A 15119-nucleotide genomic window follows, 5' to 3' on the forward strand; every position below is an offset into this window, starting at 1 on the left:
TCTGAAAATCGATCAGGGTCTATCACACCTCCATCCCTATTTGCGTTTGTTTTGTGCAGTCCTGCTCCAGCTGTGAACACAGAACAGAAATATTTGTTAGGCAATTCAGCCTTACGTTTAAGTTTCTTTTCACTTTTTGTGTCTCACAATGCCACTTTTGCACTTCCTCCTTTCTCTAACATATCTAAAAAATGTCTTGTTCCCCCCTCCCATTTTACCGTGTTGGCTATATTTTCTTCTATTTGCAGCTTTGTTTTCCTGACTACTTTACCTGCTTCTCTTAACTTTTCCAGATATATTTGCCTGTCTTCTTTTGTAGTTTATGAAAGCTAACATCTTTTTCCTTATCTTCTCAGCTACTACGAGTATTTTTGATAACTAAAGCGGCCTTCTTTTCCTCTTACTTTTACTTAATTTCCTTACAGAATGGTTTGTTGCCCTTACAATAGCTCCTTTCAGTTTTGTCCACTGCTTTCCTCCTTTTTCTAGATGATCCCATCCAGACAGCAACTCCTTGACATAATCCCCCCATCTGGCCAACTATCTTTCAAAATCTTATTGTCTCATTCATAAAGCTTTTTTTTTTCCAAAGCTATTCTCTTCTTTTTGTCAAATGACGTGACTCTATATGCTCCTTCTAGAGAGTATTAATGTTTTTCTCAGAAACCTTTATTGCAGTTACCCAATCTGATGAACATAAGAATTGCCATTGCTGGGTCAGACCAGTGGTCCATCGTGACCACCAGCCCACTCACACGGCGGCCCTCTGGTCAAAGACCAGCGCCCTAACTGAGACTAGTCCTACCTGCGTACGTTCCGGTTCAGCACGAACTTGACGAACTTTGTCTTGAATCCCTGGAGGGTGTTTTCCCCTATTTGAATCCCTGGAGGGTGTTTTCCCCTATTTGAATCCCTGGAGGGTGTTTTCCTCTATTTGAATCCCTGGAGGGTGTTTTCCCCTATTTGAATCCCTGGAGCGTGTTTTCCCCTATTTGAATCCCTGGAGGGTGTTTTCCCCTATTTGAATCCCTGGAGGGTGTTTTCCCCTATTTGAATCCCTGGAGGGTGTTTTCCCCTATGACAGACTCCGGAAGAACGTTCCAGTTCTCTACCACTCTCTGGGTGAAGAAGAACTTCAGTAGTCATCCACAAGAAACAGTGTTTCTGTTGCACGGAATAATGCTCCACAAGAATTAAAGAGAAATATTTATGTGTCTTTAAAGAAACATTGTTATTGTTCTAGAATTCGTCCCTTCCTCTCTGAACACACTACCTGGACCCTTGTCCACACTCTTGTAACCTTACGCTTGGACTACTACAGTCTACTTCTAAGAGGTTTCCCGCTAAACCACCTCTCCCCCCCCTGTAATTTGTACAAAACTCTGCTGCACGAGTTATCTTCTGCCAACCTCGCTACCCTCTCCTCAAAATCACTTACTTCATTGACTCCCTTTCCACCTTTGCATACAGCTCAAACTCCTATTACTAACCTACAATCAAGTCTCTGGACAGCCTAATGGACTCCAGGAAAGCAGTACAAACCTTCCTCTTCCAATGACTCAACCACAGTCCTGGTCCTCTCTTTGTGGACTAAAGACCTATATGTGAACTGACTCCGTCTGCGTGTATTTCTCATGATCATCCATTGTATTCTGCCTGAGTGTCACGCCTGTTTTGCTCTGCTCCTATGTGTTGTAGATAGGTTGCCCTCTGTTTATCGACACTTGGTATGGACCTACTGCATATGTTGAATAAGTTCCTTCTTTTTAAACTATGTGTGTCCCTAAGTGTTGTAGTTGGGCTCCTGTATTGTAGATAGTTTCAATAAACAACGGGGACCTATGTATGTTCCCCTGTTACCCGTCCTGAGCTTTCTGGGAGGACGGGATATAATAAATCGAAGTGTGTTCATTCCGCAGCCCCTCGGTATCTCTCTTCTCTCTCCTTCCACACCTCCCTGAGAACTCTGTTCCTCAGATAAACTGCGTTTATCTCTACCCTTCCCTTCAACTTCTAATTCCAGACTTCGTTCCTTTTATCTCACCACCCCGTGCGCCTGGAATAAACTTTCTAAGTCCGTCCACCCCCTTTTTCAGACAGCCTTCAACTCATAACTCTACTCGCCACTATAATCCCTACCGTGGCATTGTGGTTTGCCACAACCCTACCGTGGTTGTGGGTTCAAATCCTGTGCTGCTCCTTGTAACCCTGGGCAAGCCACTTAATCCCCCCATTGCCCCAGGTACATTAGATAGACTGTGAGCCCCCCCGGTACAGACAGGGGAAATGCTTGCAGGACCTACATATAAACTGCTTTGAATGTGGTTGGTGGTATATAATCCCTTTCCCTGATGTCATAATGCCTCGTTCCACCAATAAGAGCCAACCTCATCAGTGATGTCACAAAGGCTTCATTGTTCTATACTTGGCTCACTTCTCATATTGTATTGGAGGAGAGTGTGGCGTAGTGGTTAGAGCAACAGCCTCAGCACCTTGAGGTTGTGGGTTCAAATCCTGTGCTGCTCCTTGTAACCCTGGGCAAGTCACTTAATCCCCCCATTGCCCCAGGTACATTAGATAGACTGTGAGCCCCCCCGGTACAGACAGGGAAAATGCTTGAAGTATCACATGTAAACTGCTTTGAATGTGGTTGGTGGTATATAATCCCTTTCCCTGATGTCATAATGCCTCATTCCACCAATAAGAGCCAACCTCATCAGTGATGTCACAATGGCTTCATTGCTCTATACTTGGCTCACTTCTGATATTGTATTGGAGGAGAGTGTGGTGCAGTGGTTAGAGCTACAGCCTCCGCACCCTGAGGTCATGGGTTCAAATCCCACATTGCTCCCTATGATTTTAGGCAAGCCACTTAAATCCCCCCATTGCCCCAGATACATTAGATAGATTGTGAGCCCACCAGGACAGACAGGGGAAATGCTTGAAGTACCTGCATATAAACTGCTTTGAGTGTGTTTGCAAAAACTACAAAAAGGTAGTATACAAATCCCTTTGCCTGGCTTCCACCTTCAGCAGTACTTAGTTCACTCAGTTGCTAGTGCCAATTCTGCCACACCTGCTCAGTTCGACAAGAGAGCCAGCATTTGTGGCTAAGTGTGCCTTAATGAATTACGTGCTACTACTGCAGGCAATGCCTTGGCATCCCCAGCAGCCATGAAAGCAGAGGGTCTCAAATCAAAATTGAGGGGGCCCAGGCCTCCGAGCCCCCCCCCCCTCCGACTTCACTACTGTTTTGAAAGCACAAAATTGTGCCACTTTGAACAGACTGTATGATAATGTGGGCTTTCTAGTGCTTTTAAATTTACAGGCTTCTTGGGAAACCTGTTAAAAATAGACCGTGGATTGTTTAGCAATGAATTGCCCTGAATTGTTTCTGCCAGCTTCCTCCTCTATTAGGCAGGAGGTAGAAACGAAGCCTTTTCTGCCTGAAGAAACTCCCCTATCTTCTTAGATCTGTCTGATATGGATTCTTGCCGTCACAGCTCAAGACTCTCCAAGCGCCCACCTCCGATGTTGTACCTTAGACCCTGAAATGTGCTAGTTCCTGGAACCCATCCAGTGGCTCTCTCTTTCACTCTGACCTTTCTGCCTTGCTCCCTTTGACCCTGTCTCCTGGCTATTGCAGGAGCCTTAAATACACATTGGGTCCCGGCCAACCCGAATTTGTGGTCCTGTTTACTTCTGCCGCTGTTTCAAATGAAGGCAGGAGGTGAAGCCTTTAGAGCATGGAGCTGAGAAGCGGGGAAGCCAGGATTCGGTTCCTATTTCTTCCACAAGTGCTACCAAACCCTCCACTGCCTCAACTCCTGAGATTGGAAAATCCTTCCTGTACTTGAATATTACTCACCTTATATTCAGGTTTGAAGAAGTCATTAGTAAATCTACAAAATAGTCTTGTCCTGGAAGCCTTTAATACATAACGTGACTGGCCGTACCCTCATTCTGCATCTGAACAAGCTTGTACACCAGCTCCTTATATCTTGTTTGGAGGTAGCAGTTGCTTGAGTGGTTAGTGGGTCCCCCCAAAAAAAAAAAATTGTTGGGATAGCAAACTTCATGGCTCTCTTTTCCCCTCTGTACTATTCTGTAGAAGAACAAAATGAAATTGAGGTAATGAAAACAATAAATTATTTCACCTATGACTAATATGAATGAGATTCCTACAACATATTTCCTATATATCACATATCATATATTTCATATATCATATGATATATATTTCAAATAGCATTGAAAATTTCAGAGTCCTTTTATTAAGGTGTGTTAACTGATTTAGTGCACGCTACATGCTAAGATGCCCATAGGATATAATGGATGCCTTAGCATTTAGTGCGTGCTAAATCGATTAGCGCACCTTAATATAAGGACCCCTTAAATATATTAAAAAAACCTGAAACATTCAAAGAAATTTTATAGAAGATAATTCTGCCATCCTAGTGAAAAACAAACTTGTCTTACCTTTTGGAGTTTTTTTGGCAGTGCTCGCAAGTGAAGTGAGGTGCCCAAGGTTTGTCTTGATCCCCCAACCGGCGTGCCGAAATCTGCCTTGCAGGCATCGCACATCTTGGCAGATGCTTCTCTGGAGCACTTGTCTTGAAAGATTGCCAATGAATATGTTTAAACAACCCTAATAAAGATAGGCCTATGCTGGAATGAGCCTGTCTTAGTTTTATGTTTTCTAGAGAGAGAGAGACTAAAAGATCTCAAGTGCTCGCGGTTATTTGCTGTTAGAATTGGTCTTAGCAGTCCAAAGCATCTCTTTTTGCATTTTTTTATTTTTAAATATCTGAAATATTTATATAAATTAATGCTTGTATGAAGTCTTAATCCTTAAATAAATCACCCCTTTGGATACGTTTAAGATTTCTTATGTTATTTCTTCAATTATTCATTTTTACTCCTAATGGAGACCCACAATTTAATCTATGTAATACGTAGCTTGGATTTTACTCTACCAAGGCGCAGAGATGAAGTGCGACGGAAGATCTCCGTTTCGTTCTATGGTTGTCTACAGAACTTCATCAGGTGCTGGATATTTTGATGTTTCAAATGCTTTAATACTGCTGTGGGCTAGAGCCTTATGAGTCGCAGGCTTTATTAGGGTTCTTGATATACTGGTCGCGTCCATAGCAAAATGCGTCTGCCGCCTCAGAAAAGGGCCCCTAAGTTTACTCAGCTTAGAATCAATCTGGAATGTTCTGCAAAAAAAAAAAAAAGGTCCATTTCAAAATATTGATGTCCTGGTCAGAAAAGCAACGTTTGAGGGGAATGATAGCCATTTTCTATACTTCCGTTCATAGGCAATTAAGAAAGAACACTTTTTACCCAGGAACAAAAATAAAAAATAAAAAAAAAAAAGAAATTTCTTACATAGTGAAATGTGTCTGACTCTTTTCCCCTAAATACTCTCTTGGAGAAACACTCTTTCTTTGAATCTCCATCAGTAAAGCTACATTAGCATGTGTTAAGGCAAAGGACCTCTTGCTCTTCACGTGGGAAAGTTTTTACGCAGCTGCTCAAATTTGGAAAAGAGAAAAAGTAGCACGTGTTCATTCTTAGGGCTACTTTTACAAAGCCACAGTGGTGATTCTCCCATAGGGCTGCATTCTGTATAACTCATTGCAATCCATCGGTTCTGTTTTATTTTCCATTAAATCAGTCTCAGAACACACAGACATATGGTCCTCTTCCGGTTCTACTTCAGAAAAGTCTATTTTTGGCTCTAGAAAATACCAGAATAGCTTGAGCTCCTTCTCTTTAGCATTACTCCAGCGAGCCTTGGCTTGTAACATAGAAACATGATGGCAGATAAAGGCCAAATGGTCCATCTGCAGCATCCACTATCTCCTCCTCTCCCTATTGGCTAAGGCTCTTAACATTTGAATCTCCTCTTCCTATTGGCTAAGGCTCTTAACACTTGCATTGTGAGGTCATAGAGCTACTTGGTTATAGAAACATGATGGCAGACAAAGGCCAAATGGCCCATCCACTATCTCCTCCTCTCCCTATTGGCTAAGGCTCTTAACATTTGCATCTCCTCTTCCTATAGGCTAAGGCTCTTTACACCTGCATTGTGATGTCATAGAGTTTTATAGTTATAGAAACATGATGGCAGATAAAGGCCAAATGGTCCATCCACAACATCCACTATCTCCTCCTCTCCCTATTGGCTAAGGCTCTTAACATTTGCATCTCCTCTTCCTATAGGCTAAGGCTCTTTACACCTGCATTGTGAGGTCATAGAGCTTTATGGTTATAGAAACATTGTAATATGATGGCAGATAAAGGCCAAATGGCCCACCCAGTCTGTCCATCCACTCCTCTCCCTATTGGCTAAGGCTCTTAACATTTGCATCTCCTCTTCCTATAGGCTAAGGCTCTTTACACCTGCATTGTGAGGTCATAGAGCTTTATGTTATAGAAACATGATGGCGGATAAAGGCCAAATGGCCCATCCACTATCTCCTCCTCTCCCTATTGGCTAAGGCTCTTAACATTTGCATCTCCTCTTCCTATAGGCTAAGGCTCTTTACACCTGCATTGTGAGGTTATAGAGCTTTATGGTTATATAAACATAAGAACATAAGAAGTTGCCTCCGCTGAGGCAGACCAGAGGTCCATCTCGCCCAGCGGTCTGCTCTCACGGCGGCCCATCAGGCCCACTGCCTGAACAGTGGTCTCTGACTAATTTTACAAATTACCTCTAATCCTATCCCTCTAACCTTACCTCTACTCTTATCTGTACCCCTCAATCCCTTTGTCCTCCAGGTACCTGCCCAGACCCTCTTTGAAGCCCTGTAGCGTGCTTCTGCTTATCACATCCTCCGGTAGCGCGTTCCATGTATCCACCACCCTCTGGGTGAAAAAGAACTTCCTGGCATTTGTTCTAAACCTTTCCCCTCTCAATTTCTCTGAGTGCCCCCTTGTACATGATGGCAGATAAAGGCAAAAACTCACACCTGCCTGCTTGCCACTCTGCTGGTGCCGTTCGGGGGGGAGAAAGGAGAGACGGACAGGAGGCTGTAGGGCTGGACCGCCATTCACGGAGTGGCAAGGCAGGAAGTGAAAAACTCACGCCTGCCTTCTTGCCGCTCTGACTCTGCCTGCCGCTGGGGAGAAAGCCGGATGGAAGGGCGGGAAGCTGAATGCTCCTGCCCTACAGCGCTGGACCGCCGGACTGCCAGACCGCCGGAGAAATTAAGGTAGGGGAGGGGGTTAGTTAGTATTCGCTCTATAAGACGCACCCTTATTTCCACCCACTTTTTGGGGAAAAAAAGTGCGTCTTATAGAGCGAAAAATACGGTACATGACTACTTTGAAGCTTCTCCTTTTATCCCCCTGCAAAACGCTATTTACGTATGCAGACAACATCTTTGAGATAGACTCGAATCTCACTAACCTAATGTATAATGAAACTTCAGTCTTGGGCCCTTATTGTACAAATGAAACTGAACGAGTCCAAAACAAAGTTACTTTGGCTTGGCCCAAAATTAGAGCATCTACCTTTGTCCATTCTGTTGCCTTCAGGATCTTCACTGCAGATTGAATTCTCAAGTAAAGTTCTGGGTGTCATTATAGATTCAACACTTTTATTCACCGAACATCTTAATTCTCTGGTAAAAAAAAATGTTTTTTTAGTCTCCATATGTTGAGGAAAGTGAGATCTTGTTTCCATCATCAACATTTTGCTGTCCTTGTTCGAGGCTGGATTACTGTGATTCAGTCTATTTAGGCTTGACCAGGAAAAGCTTTCAAAGACTTCAACTGATCCAGAATATGTTGCTAGGCTGATCTTTGCAAAAAGTAAATTTGATCACGTCTCTCCGCTCCAGCATAAACTTCATTGGCTTCCAATAATTTCCAGGGTTTATTTTAAATGTGCCTGCCTAACATTTTAAGATCTTGCCTGGCATCCTTCCTCCTTCAATTCCCCTGACTTGGAATTCTGTAAGATCCGACATTACCAGATCGACTTCAAAATTTAAATTGTCTTTTCCTACATCAAAAGGCGTTACCTACATTGGCAAATTAGGGAAATCTCTACTTTTCAAAATTATTGAGCTGTGGAATAATTTTCCTATTCGACTGCGCGATCTGGGCTCTTTCCAACCATTTCAAAAACATCTGAAAACTTGGCTATTTTCAAAGTTGTAAATTTCGCTCCTCTCCATATTATATCTGTTCTCCTTTCTAATTTCTTGTAAACCGTGCCGAGCTCTACTGTTATAAAGAAGGTGCAGTATATACATCTAAAATTTACTTTAGTATTTCACCTATTTTTATTTTATGTCTTTACTAGTCTTTAACCCTTTCAGGACCAAGGGACATATTTGTCCCATAACTTTAAAATCCTATAAATTTTGATTGGGATAGTCTACAGTTCTAAATTTGATATGTACGGATTCCATATGATACTGCCTTTATGTAAACAAACTGGTTCCGACATTCATTCATTAGCGTCGTTGCTAGATTGACGAGAAGATTCACTTGCCACACTGTCCATAAGCCAGAAGTGTGATTTTTTTAAAATAAAAATAATGATATTTCACAAAAAAAAATCAATTTTTTGGCATCTGCAAGCCCTTTTTACCATAAAAATGTCGTCAAAACCACAAAAATTGGCCTACGATCCTTATGGTCCTGAAAGGGTTAAGCCCGTTACATTAACTGGTGCTAGAATGCTGTTCACCCTCTATGTTGCCCCTTCCATTCACTGCCCTCTCTTCTCTTTCCATCTCTCTCTTTCTCTCCCATATGGCCTCTCTCCATCTCCTCCTTCCTTTTGCCTTCCTCCTTCCCTCCAAGCCATTCTCTCCCCCTCTGCTCCCTTTCCTCATTTAACTACTTCATTGGCAGCAGCAGCATTCACAATTCATTGCTGTTGCTGGCTTCAGGTCTTTCTCTCTGGCCGGTCCTGTCTTCATGAAAACAGGAAGTAGGCAGGACCGGCCAGAGAGGAAGGTCTGAAGCCGGCAACAGCAGCGAATTGTAAACGCTGCTGCTGCCTGAAGCACCCGAGGCAGACGCTTCTCTCCCCTCCCAGCCCAACCCCCGCTGACTCTGCGACCCTCCTAGCAAGACTTTAATATCAAACCTCCCTCCAGCGTTGGCACTCGCTGCACTTAAACAGGCTGCTTCGGCTTTCTTCTGCCGTTGAGGCTCTCTGTTGCGTCATTGATGACGTAATAAGTGACGCGGCAAAGGGACTCAACTGCAGAAGAAAGGCCGAAGCAGCCTGTTTAACGTGCAGCGAGTGCCAACGCTGGAGGGATGTTTGTACCGGTGCAGAAGCGATATGTCTCTCCCCCTCCAGTACCTGTGCAGCACTTTGCTGCGGTGCATCCTCCCATGGGGGGGGGGGGGTTTTGCACAGTGGGAGCGGGTGAGAGCGGCGATCTCCAGTTGGGGGGGGAGTGGGGTGAGAGTGGCGATCTCCAGTTGGGGGGGGGGGGGTTTGCACAGTGGGAGCGGGTGAGAGCGGCGATCTCCAGTTGGGGGGGAGTGGGGTGAGAGTGGCGATCTCCAGTTGGGGGGGGGGGGTTTGCACAGTGGGAGCGGGTGAGAGCGGCGATCTCCAGTTGGGGGGGGAGTGGGGTGAGAGTGGCGATCTCCAGTTGGGGGGGGGGTTTGCACAGTGGGAGCCAGGTGAGAGCGGCAATCTCCAGTTAAGGTTTTTTTTTGTTTGTTTTAAGTTGAAAGCCGGCGCTGCAGCTCCTCTCTCGATCCTGGTGCAGTTCGAGAGAGGAGCCGGTACCATTCACAGTGAGATGCGGGTGTGAGGAAGGCCGCCGCAGCTGTGTAATTTTTTATTTTTATTTGAAAGGCGCCACGAGTAAGTGGTGACGTAAAACCCGCGCATGCGCAATCGTGTTTTCGCGACGGATCAGGGAACACGTTTTTTTTAGTGCGCATGCGCGGCCTACCATTTTATTATATTAGATTTAGCCCGTCTTCCAAAGGAGCCCAGAACGGGTTACAGGAGTACATTCCTATTATAGGTAGGACAAATTTTAGTGAGACACAGACTTTACAGCATGGACAAGGGTTTAGATTACAGCAATTACAGTATAGATATAACATTTCGATGTACAAATACAGACTTAGTGGACATAGGGTGGTTTAAATTGCAGCATTTTCAGTGTAGATATACCAGGAAGTGAAATAGCTTTTCTTTGCAGGTGGGTGCATCTTTGTTGTCAGAGAATGTGGTAGTAATTCTGGTTATATTTGCGGTGGCATTAGAGTTTTAGCGAGATTCCGTGTGTTATATTAGGTGGTGTTTTTGGGATCCCATCCGTCCGGGGTGTAGACGTGGCTCTTCAAGGAGCTGGGTTTGTAAAGAGGAAGGTTTTCACGGCTTTTCTGAAGTTCCAAAGACTGTCTAGGGATCTAATGGATGGGGGGATGACGTGCCACATTCTGGGTATTTAATGAGAATATGAGCGTCTTCGGGCTGTCACAGGTGTGGGTGAGCGGCCTGGTAGCAGGACCAGCCGTTTTTCTGTTTGGGATCTCAGTGATCGGTTGGGGACGTAATTTTGAAGTTTTGATGCTATGTAATTTGGTGTCAGTTTTCAGCCTAGGGAACTGGCTAGCTTTTGGGTGAAGAATTCCCTGTTTGGTTTTTTGGGCCAACTCTGCACCTTGCTGTGCCATATTTATTCTAGCCTAACTCATCCCACTTAGCTACAGTCTGACTATTCTACTGATGGTGCGTGTAATCTACCACAAATGTACCTAGAACGCTACAATAACTCTTTGTATTAGCAGAAAACAGGTATAGAGTGCACCAACTGTTAGTATCTAGGATCCTCAGATCACCAAAAGAGTAACGCAACTCAGTCTGGCCAAAGTCGTCATCGATCCTGGTGATTTGATCTTTTACTGCTATTACCGCCCAATGTGCGGTGGTGGCGAAAAAAGCAAACAAGATGCTAGAAATTATTTTAAAAGGGATGATTAACAAGACTAAGAATGTTATAATGCCTCTGTATCGCTCCATGGTGTGACCTCATCTGGAGTATTGCGTTCAATTCTGGTCTCCTTATCTCAAGAAAGATATAGCAGTGCTAGAAAAGGTTCAAAGAAGAGCCACCAAGATGATAAAGGGGATGGAACGTCTCTCGTATGAGGAAAGACTAAAAAGGTTAGGGCTATTTGACTTGGAAAAGAGACGGTTGAGGGGAGATAGGATTGAAGTCTTCAAAATCCTGAGTAAAGTAGAACGGGTACAAGTGGATCGATTTTTCACTCCGTCAAAAATTACGCAGACTAGGGGACACTCGATAAAGTTACAGGGAAATACTTTTAAAACCAACTGGAGGAAATTTTTTCACTGAGAGAATAGTTGAGCTCTGGAACAAATTGCCAGAGGTTGTGGTAAAATCGGATAGCGTAGCTGGTTTTAAGGAAGGTTTGGACAAATTCCTGGAGGAAAAGTCCATAGTATGTTATTAAGACATGGGGGAAGCCTCTACTTGCCCTGGAGCGGTAGCATGGAATGTTGCTACTATTTGGGTTTTGGCCAGGTACTAGTGACCTGGATTGGCCACCATGAGAACGGGCCACTGGGCTTGATGGACCATTGGTCTGACCCAGCATGGTTGTTCTTATGCTCTTACGTGTGCCAAGTATAGGACAATCAAGCCACTGTGACATCACTGCTGAGGTTGGCACTGAGGCATTATGACATCACAATCTCAGCTTTGGAATGTTGCTCTCATTGGGGTTCCGGAATCTTGCTATTCTTTGAAATGCTGGAATGTTGCTACACCTTGGGTTTTGGCCAGGTACTGGGGACCTGGATTGGCCACCATGAGAACGGGCTACTGAGCTTGATGGACCATTCTTATGTTCTTATTGTAGTCTATCTAAAAACTTAGTTTGATATGGAGCAACATCCCATGCCGACGCGTATTAAAACTTTCTTCAGGGACAGGGATGTCGAAAAAGCTGATGGTGTATGATCTGTCCTCTACCAAATTAACGTTGCTGCCATTGGCAGGATCGAAGACGCCGCTGCCGCAAAACCACCAGGTTCGATGACGACTTTGGCCAGACTGAGTTATGTTCCTCTTTTGGCGATCTGTTGATCCTAGGTGCTAACAATTGGGACTCTATATACCTGTTTTCTGCTAATATTTATTCTAGCTGCATTCCTAGAAATAGATAAATAGGTGTTTGCCTGTTCTTGCTTCTTTCCCTTTAAGAGTTTGGGTTTAGCAGTGGACTTATGACTGTCAACCCTGTCACTTCAGGGTTTGAAATATGGCTCACAAGGGATTGATTCTCTGTTGACAGTATGTTTCCAGCACCATTGTGGACTAATCAATGATAATTATGTCCTGTGTTAAGGGGTTTCCCTGCATTTATGTTTTTTTCTGATTTTTGTTGCATGTTGAATTCTAAAAGAAAATACAGTCAAACCTTGGTTTGTGAGCATAATTCGTTCCAGAAGCATGCTCGTGATCCAAAGCGCTCGTATAGCAAAGCGAATTTCCCCTTAAGAAATAATAGAAACTCGGACGATTCAATCCATAACCCAAAAACTTTAATACAAAATACTTTACAAACTTATATCGCAAGATCTTGCTCATTTAGAACAGTCACTACACTCTGAGCGTCAGAGAGAGAAGAGCCATCGGCTCAGTTGTGACGATGTGACGCGTGTATACTGTATGTACTCGTATCGCAAGACCTCACTCGTTTAGAACAGTCACTTCACTCCTGCAGCGAGAGAGAGAGAAGAGCCATCGGCTCAGTTGTGACGTGTGTATACTGTACGTACTCGTATCGGAAGACCTTGCTCGTTTAGAACAGTCACTACACTCTGAGCGTCAGAGAGAGAAGAGCCAGCGGCTCAGTTGTGACGATGTGACGCGTGTATACTGTATATACTCGTATCGCAAGACCTCGCTCGTTTAGAACAGTCACTTCACTCCTGCAGCGAGAGAGAGAGAAGAGCCATCGGCTCAGTTGTGACGTGTGTATACTGTACGTACTCGTATCGGAAGACCTTGCTTGTTTAGAACAGTCACTATACTCTGAGCGTCAGAGAGAGAAGAGCCATCGGCTCAGTTGTGACGATGTGACGCGTGTATACTGTATGTACTCGTATCGCAAGACCTCGCTCGTTTAGAACAGTCACTTCACTCCTGCAGCGAGAGAGAGAGAAGAGCCATCGGCTCAGTTGTGACGTGTGTATACTGTACGTACTCGTATTGGAAGACCTTGCTCGTTTAGAACAGTCACTACACTCTGAGCGTCAGAGAGAGAAGAGCCATCGGCTCAGTTGTGACGATGTGACGCGTGTATACTGTATGTACTCGTATCGCAAGACCTTGCTCGTTTAGAACAGTCACTTCACTCCTGCAGCGAGAGAGAGAGAAGAGCCATCGGCTCAGTTGTGACGTGTGTATACTGTACGTACTCGTATCGGAAGACCTTGCTTGTTTAGAACAGTCACTATACTCTGAGCATCAGAGAGAGAAGAGCCATCGGCTCAGTTGTGACGATGTGACGCGTGTATACTGTATGTACTTGTATCGCAAGACCTCGCTCGTTTAGAACAGTCACTTCACTCCTGCAGCGAGAGAGAGAGAAGAGCCATCGGCTCAGTTGTGACGTGTGTATACTGTACGTACTCGTATTGGAAGACCTTGCTCGTTTAGAACAGTCACTATACTCTGAGCGTCAGAGAGAGAAGAGCCATCGGCTCAGTTGTGACGATGTGACGCGTGTATACTGTATGTACTCGTATCGCAAGACCTCGCTCGTTTAGAACAGTCACTTCACTCCTGCAGCGAGAGAGAGAGAAGAGCCATCGGCTCAGTTGTGACGTGTGTATACTGTACGTACTCGTATTGGAAGACCTTGCTCGTTTAGAACAGTCACTACACTCTGAGCGTCAGAGAGAGAAGAGCCATCGGCTCAGTTGTGACGATGTGACGCGTGTATACTGTATGTACTCGTATCGCAAGACCTCGCTCGTTTAGAACAGTCACTTCACTCCTGCAGCGAGAGAGAGAGAAGAGCCATCGGCTCAGTTGTGACGTGTGTATACTGTACGTACTCGTATTGGAAGACCTTGCTCGTTTAGAACAGTCACTACACTCTGAGCGTCAGAGAGAGAAGAGCCATCGGCTCAGTTGTGACGATGTGACGCGTGTATACTGTATGTACTTGTATCGCAAGACCTCGCTCGTTTAGAACAGTCACTTCACTCCTGCAGCGAGAGAGAGAGAAGAGCCATCGGCTCAGTTGTGACGTGTGTATACTGTACGTACTCGTATCGGAAGACCTTGCTTGTTTAGAACAGTCACTATACTCTGAGCATCAGAGAGAGAAGAGCCATCGGCTCAGTTGTGACGATGTGACGCGTGTATACTGTATGTACTCGTATCGCAAGACCTCGCTCGTTTAGAACAGTCACTTCACTCCTGCAGCGAGAGAGAGAGAAGAGCCATCGGCTCAGTTGTGACGTGTGTATACTGTACGTACTCGTATTGGAAGACCTTGCTCGTTTAGAACAGTCACTACACTCTGAGCGTCAGAGAGAGAAGAGCCATCGGCTCAGTTGTGACGATGTGACGCGTGTATACTGTATGTACTCGTATCGCAAGACCTTGCTCGTTTAGAACAGTCACTTCACTCCTGCAGCGAGAGAGAGAGAAGAGCCATCGGCTCAGTTGTGACGTGTGTATACTGTACGTACTCGTATTGGAAGACCTTGCTCGTTTAGAACAGTCACTACACTCTGAGCGTCAGAGAGAGAAGAGCCATCGGCTCAGTTGTGACGATGTGACGCGTGTATACTGTATGTACTCGTATCGCAAGACCTTGCTCGTTTAGAACAGTCACTTCACTCCTGCAGCGAGAGAGAGAGAAGAGCCATCGGCTCAGTTGTGACGTGTGTATACTGTACGTACTCGTATCGGAAGACCTTGCTTGTTTAGAACAGTCACTATACTCTGAGCGTCAGAGAGAGAAGAGCCATCGGCTCAGTTGTGACGATGTGACGCGTGTATACTGTATGTACTCGTATCGCAAGACCTCGCTCGTTTAGAACAGTCACTTCACTCCTGCAGCGAGAGAGAGAG

At 44.8% G+C, this 15119-nt stretch overlaps 1 protein-coding gene across 3 annotated transcripts in view; it reads left to right on the forward strand.

The window, feature by feature from the left end:
* Positions 1-15119, forward strand: part of ARAP1 (ArfGAP with RhoGAP domain, ankyrin repeat and PH domain 1) — a 331554-nt gene that overhangs the window by 58895 nt on the left and 257540 nt on the right. The gene's annotated exons all lie outside the window — the stretch shown is intronic.

Source organism: Geotrypetes seraphini, chromosome 6 (genome assembly GCF_902459505.1).
Source record: "Geotrypetes seraphini chromosome 6, aGeoSer1.1, whole genome shotgun sequence".
Taxonomy (NCBI): Eukaryota; Metazoa; Chordata; class Amphibia; order Gymnophiona; family Dermophiidae; genus Geotrypetes; species Geotrypetes seraphini.